Raw genomic sequence first — 9,379 nt, 5'->3', positions numbered from 1 at the left:
ATTCCACTCACTGTAAGAAGTTCTCCACCAAACAGACTGAACCAGTATTCTATGAGCATAAATATAGATGTTCAAAAGGCAGTTTGACAGGCATATCACATCTATTAAATAAAAACAAATACAAGTTGCTTCCCTACTGGGGCTTTCCCAGTTATGCATTTCTAGCCTGGCTTATAGTATTAATGTGAATTCTGTCTTCTGGTGGGACCCTACCTTCAAACAGAAAGTTGTAGGTTGTTCTCATAACATTTCATGACACTGTTGCACCAGCTGGCACACCTTGCCATGGGGCATATTCCATTTCAGTAGCATGGCATGCAGAAGATAAGCTTGATTAGGAATGTGGGTAACAGTCCTCTTCCAAGCAGCCTCCATTTTCCCTTCTGTTACAATTATAGCCAGCCATTCGATAGGCAGCTTAGAGCTTGTGCTCAGCCTGATTTCTCTATGTCCTGAAACCAAAGTGTATGGCATCTTCAGCAATAGTGGCTTACTGTAGCTAGAGTTTTCCTGCCTTGCCCACAGTCAGGACAAATCTCTGTCACCCGCCAGTCCCACAGCCGCTCAGACCCAACCAAGCAAACACAGAGACTTATATTGCTTACAAACTGTATGGCCGTGGCAGGCTTCTTGTTAACTATTCTTATATCTTAAAGTAACACATTTCTACAAATCTATATCTTGCTACGTGGCTCGTGGCTTACCAGCATCTTCACATACTCCTTGTCCTGGCAGTGGCTGGCAGCGTCTCCTTCTGCCTTCCTGTTCTTTTATTTCTCCTCTCTGTTAGTCCCGCCTATACTTCCTGCCTAGCCACGACCAATCAGGTTTTATTTATTGACCAATCAGAGCAACTTGACATACAGACCATCCCCCAGTACAGCCAAGTGCAGACCATCTCAGACACCTGCACTCAGGCCCATGGTCCTAATCATCCTCTATGCAAACCTGCTGGGTAACGCCACAAGGAACCCAAGAAGGGCTCCCACAGGACATACATTAACATCCCACAGCAGCTTACTATGTAGTTTTTGCATACAACAAACAGAGATGGCAATAACCTTTATCATTTTGAGGTTCTCTGTGGATTGTCTGGCCAACAATCCATAGGAAGGTAGTTCACTGCTGACACTATGTTCTTTATTTAACATTATGATTTCTAGGAGTGCTGAAAAGGCATCCATACAGGATACCTTCATCCACATTTTTAATCTGCTGTTTTATTGTTTTTTTCCTGAAATTTTTCTAGAACTATGTTAGGGTTTCTACTGCTGTGATAAACAAACAAACAAACAAACAAACATGACAAAAAAGCATCGGGGGAGGAAAGGATTATTTTGGCTTACAGTTTCAAATCACAGTCCATGATCGAAGGAAGTGGGGGCAATTTATGCAGAGGCCATGAAGGAAGTACTGTTTACTAGCTTGCTCTCTATACCCCATGACTACCTACCCAGGGGTGGCACCACAAGCAATGAGTTAGGACCTCATAAATCAATCAATAATTAAGAAAATTTCCCAAAAGGCTTGCTTAAAAGCCAATTTTACGCAGGAATGTTCTCAACTGTGGTTCTGTCAGATAACTCTAAATTGTGTCAAGTCATTAATTAACTACTCTGGACAATCTCTGAGAATTTCATAGGTTAGCATTATATTATATGTGTAAAACCCTTTTTTACAGAAGATCAACAAGATCTCTGAAAGCTCGCCACCAACCATTCAAGGTATCATTTGATCTTAGGAGTCAGTAGCTAAGGATGTATTAAAGAAAAATGTTAGCAAAATCTAAATCAGAATGAAGGTACTCCACTGTTTAGATCATGTTTTTATCGAAAGGTCACTTTAGATACTGTGGCATGGATGGGGGATACTACCTTATTTAGGTCACTGAATCTATGATCATCACCCATGTACCACTTCTCTTCATCCTGAAGTACTGCAATGGAGCCTCCATTCATTTTCTCTGTGCTCAAATGAGTTTTGAGGGACTAGCTGAACCCACTCTAACAAGACCAGGGCCAGGAAGATGTAGGGCGGTGCTCAAACCTATTGTGATTGATATTCAATATGGGTCTGTGGGGGCTGATAGGCTCTAGAACAACACTATGGGAGGCAGTTGTTATTTAACCACAAGTCACATGTAGATGCTAAAAGGTCCCTAGGTATGGTGAACAGTATCAATGCAATCACATGATTTCCCTAGGAGAGAAGTGCATGAGGTTTATTCTGTGGATAACTGCTTGCCCCTAGGATAAGTGTGGTCTTTTTCATTTTTACCACATTATCATTTTTGCCTCCCATCAACTCTTTTGGCTTTAAAACCTTCCAAAAGCTCAATAGCACATTTGACTTTCTATCACTTTTCCCTTAAGAACTCTAGCTCAACATAAATCTTGCTACATATTCCTTTGAGTGACTCAGACAGATCAGATCCATTTGTCTGTTTTGCCTGTCTTTCATCTCTAGATTTCCTTAGCACTTTGCAGTTTTTATTCACATAGCAGACCTAATTTACATGTCATTCTAAGTCATTTAGACCAAACAAAGTCTCTATCACTGCATAAAGACCATGCCCCAACATGAATCTCAGTAAATATAGCCCCATTCCAGTCCCAGTGTCCCAGGTGAAATAATTTGTTCCGTAATTCTCTGGTAAACACAGTCTTAATGGGCCCAATGAACTGAGTGTCAAATTACTCCAGTAGTGCTTGTAGCTTCTCTATTGTCTTTCAGTCCCTGAAATACATTGAGACCCCACACTGTGGTAACCATGTGTCCCTGTTGGATCGTGTGAATCATCAGGGACTGATTTACCTCAAATTGCTACAGGTTATAAAACTTTTGTTTCTAGGAGGAATGAATGGTTACACTACTCTGTTTCTTGGCTTTACAGCAAGCACTCAGACTGATTCCATTTGCATCCATGTCTTATAGACCCACAAATAAGGCTATGGAAGTTTCCTTCACTTCTTGCTTCTCAATTCAAGGACTTCAGAGATAGAATAGTCTCTGAGTATAATGGTTTTCTACATTATGTCATTATTAAAACCACCATCTCTACACTGAATCAAGAACATTTTTCCTTGGTCTATATTAATGGTTAGACCTGAGAGGTATCTTCTAACATTCTAACATTCTTAGATTAGGCTCTTTTCTGTATCTAACTCTTCCAATGGGTTTCAACGTTTTGGATCCCACTATTTTCACTTTCACACAGATATAATTTATACACTTTTTATTTGGATCACCAGATGTAAGAAGTGACAAACTAAACTTCATCCCATCCTCCCTTTTATCAGTAATAAAAAAAACCCTCAATTAATGTGGAGAAATTAGTGTCATGTCCTTTTTCATGTAATGCTGCCTCTATACTAGAAATCTTCCTCTTGACAGCCATCAGTGCTTGTCTTATTACTCATACCACTGGCCACATAGCCATCACAAAAGTTTTCTTCAACAATCTTGTCACAACTATCCTATTCGCAAGGATCGCAATGTGTGCTCTGCTCTACACCTTCAACTGTTTTTAGGGTATCCTCATACTCATATGGCAGACCTCAGTCATAAAGGAGGTCTATATAGAATATAGCCACCATATTACTACCTTAGCTCCAGATTCTGAGTTACATACCATAATATCTGTAGAAGAGCCCATTACCCATTACCATATAAATGTATACCACCATATGTCACACAGGAAATAATAGGCAAGTTGGGGTTCTATGATAGATGATCCACTCTCAGTTCTTCAACCTCAGATGCATGACTTTCTACAAAAGAAAAAAAGTCATGCAGTCAATTCTCTACAATTGGTCTTGGGTTTTGTTCTGTCCTGTGTTTGGCACCAATTTGTTATATTAACTTTTCCTGGGGAGAGGTACACAAATTTCTACTCATCCAAATTAGGTATCATTGACAGACCAAAATAATGATTTTATTAAAGTACAACTTGGTCAATCAATGAGTTAATTGGACTTATGTACAGAGCATTCCTAGTAAGCGGTTACTAACAGGAGTGTCAGTGACCCTTAAGCAGGTGCATCATGGATGATGATTGCAACTTTGTAGCTGTTGGAAGGCAAAAAGTTGTAATGGCTGGATTCCTAGATGAGATCCTGTGATCCTCCTCTCCAGTTACTAGGAAGTTTCAATAGCCCCATTATCATTTCCATATACTTACCTTTCTCTGTATTGTTCAACTCAATGAGTTCTAAAGGCTACCTTAACAACATGTATTCTGCTCCAAGACGGAATCATATAATGCCTAGATGAGGGAAAAAGACCATGCTTCAAAGAGACCTCTGCAACAAAAATTCTAAAATATTGAAAAGTGCACCTAAGAAGGCAGTGGATGATGTAGTGATCTCCTGAATTTGTGGAATTCGTGCTTTGAAAATGGTTATGGTGCAAAAATAATCAATAGGTTCAATGCAATCCCTACTAAAATTCCAATAATATTCTTTACTGAAGTGGGAAAAACAATCCTGAAATTTATATGGAAACAAATATTGGTGAGCAGTCAAAGCTGTCTTAAGTGGAAAGAACACTACTGAAGTAATCACAAAATCTGACCTCAAATTATTCTACATAGTCATAGTGACAAACACAGCATGTTACTGGTATAAAATATGAATAGGTGGGCTACTGGAAGAGATTACAGAACTTCAAAATACACTCACACACAACTAAGTGAGATGCATTATCTCTTGTACTTCACAAAGATCAATTAAATGTGGAAGAAAACTTCAAAGCCTAAAAGACTGAAAGTGGATGAAGATAGCAGGAGAACAATCTTTATCAACAACACTTCAGTCAAGGGTTAATGTTTATAATACATAAAGGACTGCAGAAATTAAATATCCTTCCCCAAATCCAGAGTGTGAACTAATAAATGGTCAACTGAAATGAGCAGACCTTTCTCAAAGGGAGAACACAATGGCTAAAAATAATTTTTACAGGTATTCAACATCTTTAGCCAATCAGTATAATACACAGTAAAACTATTTTGCAATTTCATGTCCCTCCCAGACAGAATGGCGACTACTAATAAAACAAATGACAACAGATGCTTACAAGAATGTGAGGAAAGTTTATCCTTATTCACTGCTGGTGGGATTGTAAAAGTTGTAGTTATTATGAAAAATCAATGTGGAATTTTCTGAAAACAGTGAAAAATAGAGCTGCTATATGACCCAGCTGTGTAATTCCTTGTCATAAACCCAAAGACCTCTCCATCCTTCCACAGATATAAACACATCCATGCTTGCTGCTTCTCTATTCACAATAGCAATGATAATGAATCAGCCTAGATGCCTGTCAAAAGACGGATAGATTATGAAATTTTGGTAAATAATGGCATTTCTTCAGTAATCAATAAAAATGGAACTATAAAATTTGCAGGAAAAATGTTCACTGGTATATCTGGAAATTACTATGTTAAGGAAAGTAACCCCAGCTCAGAAAGACAAATACTAACCTACATGTGCTTTGTCATCAAGAGTCTATATTTTAATATATATGAAACATATTTATATGGTATATGTATGTGGACATGTAGTTTGAGTAGATGTCATGAAACTAGAAAGGGAACCATGCAAAAAGAAATGTAAGTGTTAAGGCAGAAGAGTTGTAGAACACATGTAACGTGAAAAAGGAGAAAGGAGTCCACTGGAGGTAGAAAGGTACAATGGGGGCAGAAAGATGAGGGATTGTGGAGGAAAAAGATCAACAAAAAGAAATTCTGTTGAAAATGAGTTAATGAAATAATATTTTGCATATTAATTTTTAAATATACATTTAAAATTGGTTTTTAAAATATATTTTCTTAAATTAAGGTAGAATGGCACCATTACCTGTAATCCAGAGATGAATGCTTGTTAAATTAGAGTGGGTTCCTAGTTTCAGATGTTTCAGTCTATAGTCAGTTGGTTCTTGTGATGGTTAAACTTGTATACTTTGCTTTATTATTTAGAGTCACTGTGGAAATGCACCTCTACATGCGTGTCTATAAGACTGCTTCCAAAGAGATGTAAATGAAGAGACAAAACCTACCCTCAATGTGAGTGGCACAATTCCATGGACTTCGGTCCCAAATAGAATAACAAGGAAAAGCTAGGTGAACGTGAGCATTCATTTTCCTCTGCTTCCTACCTCTGGATGAAATATGACCAGGCACATCACACTCCTGCTGTTGAGCCTTCCACACTATTCTAGATTAGATCTTGTCTCAAACTGTGAGTCAAAATAAACCCTTCCTTAAGTCTCTTTTACTAAGTATTTTATCATGGCAGTGAGAAAAGAAGCTAATACAGCCCTGCTGCTTTAGAATCTATGTGCAAGGAGTACATTACAGTGAAAAGCAGTTTGCCTGGAAAAGCTGTTTATATCATGACTAGGAACTGAAAGAAAATGGAAAAGACCAGGATCTCACAGTCAACTTCCATAGAATACCTAGTAATTACCTTGAAACCTAACGCCAGGCCTCACATCTTAAGGATTTTAACAGCTCTCCAAACTAGAGAACAAGTCTTGAACATATGAAAATTTGGGAAGCACACAAAATCCAACGTGTAGCAAGGAGGTAGTGTTACTTATATTTTTAATGAGAAACATTACTTTCTTGTCAGCCAATAGGCTCAGCCAACTCAAGGTTATTGGTGTGAATCTGCACAAAACAAAGCAAACTGTCATAAAGGCAAACGCTACAATGTTTCCCTGTTGTAATTCCAAATATTTTAGAGTCATTATATACAAAGCTATAATAATGCAATAGATATCAAGGTCTGTAATCCAACTTGTTCAATAGTTAGCAATGATATTCTAATTTTATTCCACCTATGTTTCTCTAATGTTTGTTGTTATTGTTTTGGAAGGAGTGTATTAAGGCAAATATCAGAATAACATACTTTTTCAGAATCTTTAACTCATACTGAAGTGCTCAATTATATTATTTGTACAAATTATTATATTATCCACATTACAAAAAAAAAGAAAAGAACTTTTAGATACACAAATATATACCTACAGGCTTTTAGATCTGAGAGAGCCTTTAGATTTTATTTGTAAAAATAAAAAAAATGAAGATTTCAGTAATGCCACCAAGGCCTTAAAATCTGGTTCTGAGCAGAAGCAGAACAGATAACCAACAAATGAATCATAACTTTTAAATTATATTTGACATTGATTATACCCTTTGTACTCAGCCTTCAAACCATGGATACTCACAGGCAAATAAGACACGAGAAAATAATTTCAATCCAACAGAAATTCCATATCACAGAAATGCTCTCAATAAATTGGAAACATTATGCAATTTCCATTCAGAACGGACTTTAGAGAACTTTAATGTAATCTGTCGCCTTATTTTATCTAAAATCCAAAATGAGATAAGAGTTTAATTATCCAGGAAAATGCAGGCAGATTGTAACAGAATTAGGCCTCTTTTCTTGTTATTAGTGTAAATAGCAAGTATTCTGCTATTATGGCACCTCATTGTAATGAAGACTATAGCTCTATCCTCACAGAAATTCTTGTGTTAAACAATAATGTCTTCTGAATTGAGGAATCCAGACAGCATCATTATATCAGTGATGAAAACAGGATTCTCCTACCTTATCTCTCTCCCTCAACATTTACATGACATATTAACTTCTCAGGTGCAAAGGTTATCTCTTCTCTTTTTCTGAATACCATTTAATCAAATGGGTCTAAATGTATCTATTGTTACATTTCTGTGTTTTAATTTTTCATTTTCCATAGCCCCTTTCCAATGTAAATTTAAGAATACTGTCATCTTAATTTTTGATACTAAACATATGAATTAATAGCAAAAACCAATGTGTTGCTTCATTCCTCCCCCATACTATCTCTTCATCTGAAATCAAAAGGTATATGAATTAGTATTATATCCTTAGATTTTACTTTCCTTCTTCAATCCACTGCAATAGCCTTATCCTTATCCATTTTTTGTCTGGATAAAGTTTATCAATGGTGTTCTTCTAATTGCTGAATCAACTGGATTTTGAAAAGTTTTCCATCTAATTTGACTTTCCTGAAATTTAATTATTAATCATATTCTTTTAATTTTAATTTTGTATATTCACAAGAAATGCCTTGCTCCTTACTATCTTTCTGTTTCTTGGTAAATTCTTTCTCAGTCTATTTTATTTGTTTTGTTTTCTCTGCATCTGCATGATTTATTCCTTAAGTGAGCTTCCATACTTAATGCCCCAGTACTGACTTCAGTTAATCTTGAGTGTTAACTTGAATGGTTTGTGATATGCCTAAGAAAGTAGTAAAATAGTCCTCTAGGTTTATTTGTGAGGGTTTTGTTCTCTAAATGGAAAAGAATATGATTAGTGTTATCTCAAGCCTGAGGTAGAACATGAAGAGAAAATCGAAACCCACTAACACAGGCATTCTCTAGACATCTTTCTTCTTGGCCACTATGGCATGAGCTTTTCTTTTTCAAAATGCCCTTCCCACAATGAAGGGGTTAACTATTTTTTTTTGAGATATACTTTATTAAGGTAAAATGCACCTTGCTGAAGTACGCTATCCAATGGTCATTAGCATGTTCACAAAGGTTTGTAACCATTACCAATCTGTACCCCCAGGATACTGTCTTCACTATGTGTTGCTAAAAGTCAGTCCTAAGTTATAAGCAACATCTACCCCTTCTCCTGAAAGTCCCAGGGACAAACCAAGGAATGATTCCACCAAAGTTTACTCTGGGGAATCAATTCTGTTATTGGGCTTCCTCACAGAACATAGGTAAGGGGTGACTTACAAGGATGAGTGGGATCCTCCCTAAACCCTCACAGATCACACCTGGAAAGCCTTCATTCACCAAGATCCAGGGCTTCCCAATAGCCAAATTGATGAAATCCCCTCCCCTAGTCTACCCCGGCCCATATACTCTAGCCACTCCCTGTGAGCACATGAAATTAAGCCAGAGTTACTGGAACAGGTGATAGGGAGTTCCTCAGGTGAGATCTGGTTTCCCACTCTGCTCTTCCATGGAGCAGTGTGAATCATCAAGAATCCCAGCTGGGATGAAGCATCTGTAATAAATAGACCCCAAGATGTCAGTTGCTCCACTCAGAGGACAGTTACTCACAGCATTTCTCACTTTCCTCAATCCCTGACAGCCATATACTTAGCTACTATATCTACAGACATATGTCTCTTTCTATTTCTCTTCTTTCAATTACTGCACCGTTTTAACATTCATCAATTTATTTAACATGTATCATTACTTCATTTTAAAATATAATTTATTATGTCCCATTGTATTGTTATAGCATATTTTGTTCATTCATTTATCCAGTGATAGGGACTAGAGTTGCTTTTATATCTTTGTTTTTAATTTTCAAGATTT

Source organism: Peromyscus maniculatus, chromosome X (assembly GCF_049852395.1).
Source record: "Peromyscus maniculatus bairdii isolate BWxNUB_F1_BW_parent chromosome X, HU_Pman_BW_mat_3.1, whole genome shotgun sequence".
Classification (NCBI taxonomy): domain Eukaryota; kingdom Metazoa; phylum Chordata; class Mammalia; order Rodentia; family Cricetidae; genus Peromyscus; species Peromyscus maniculatus.
The sequence above is the reverse complement of the archived record's forward strand: the minus strand, read 5'-3'. Positions refer to the sequence as shown.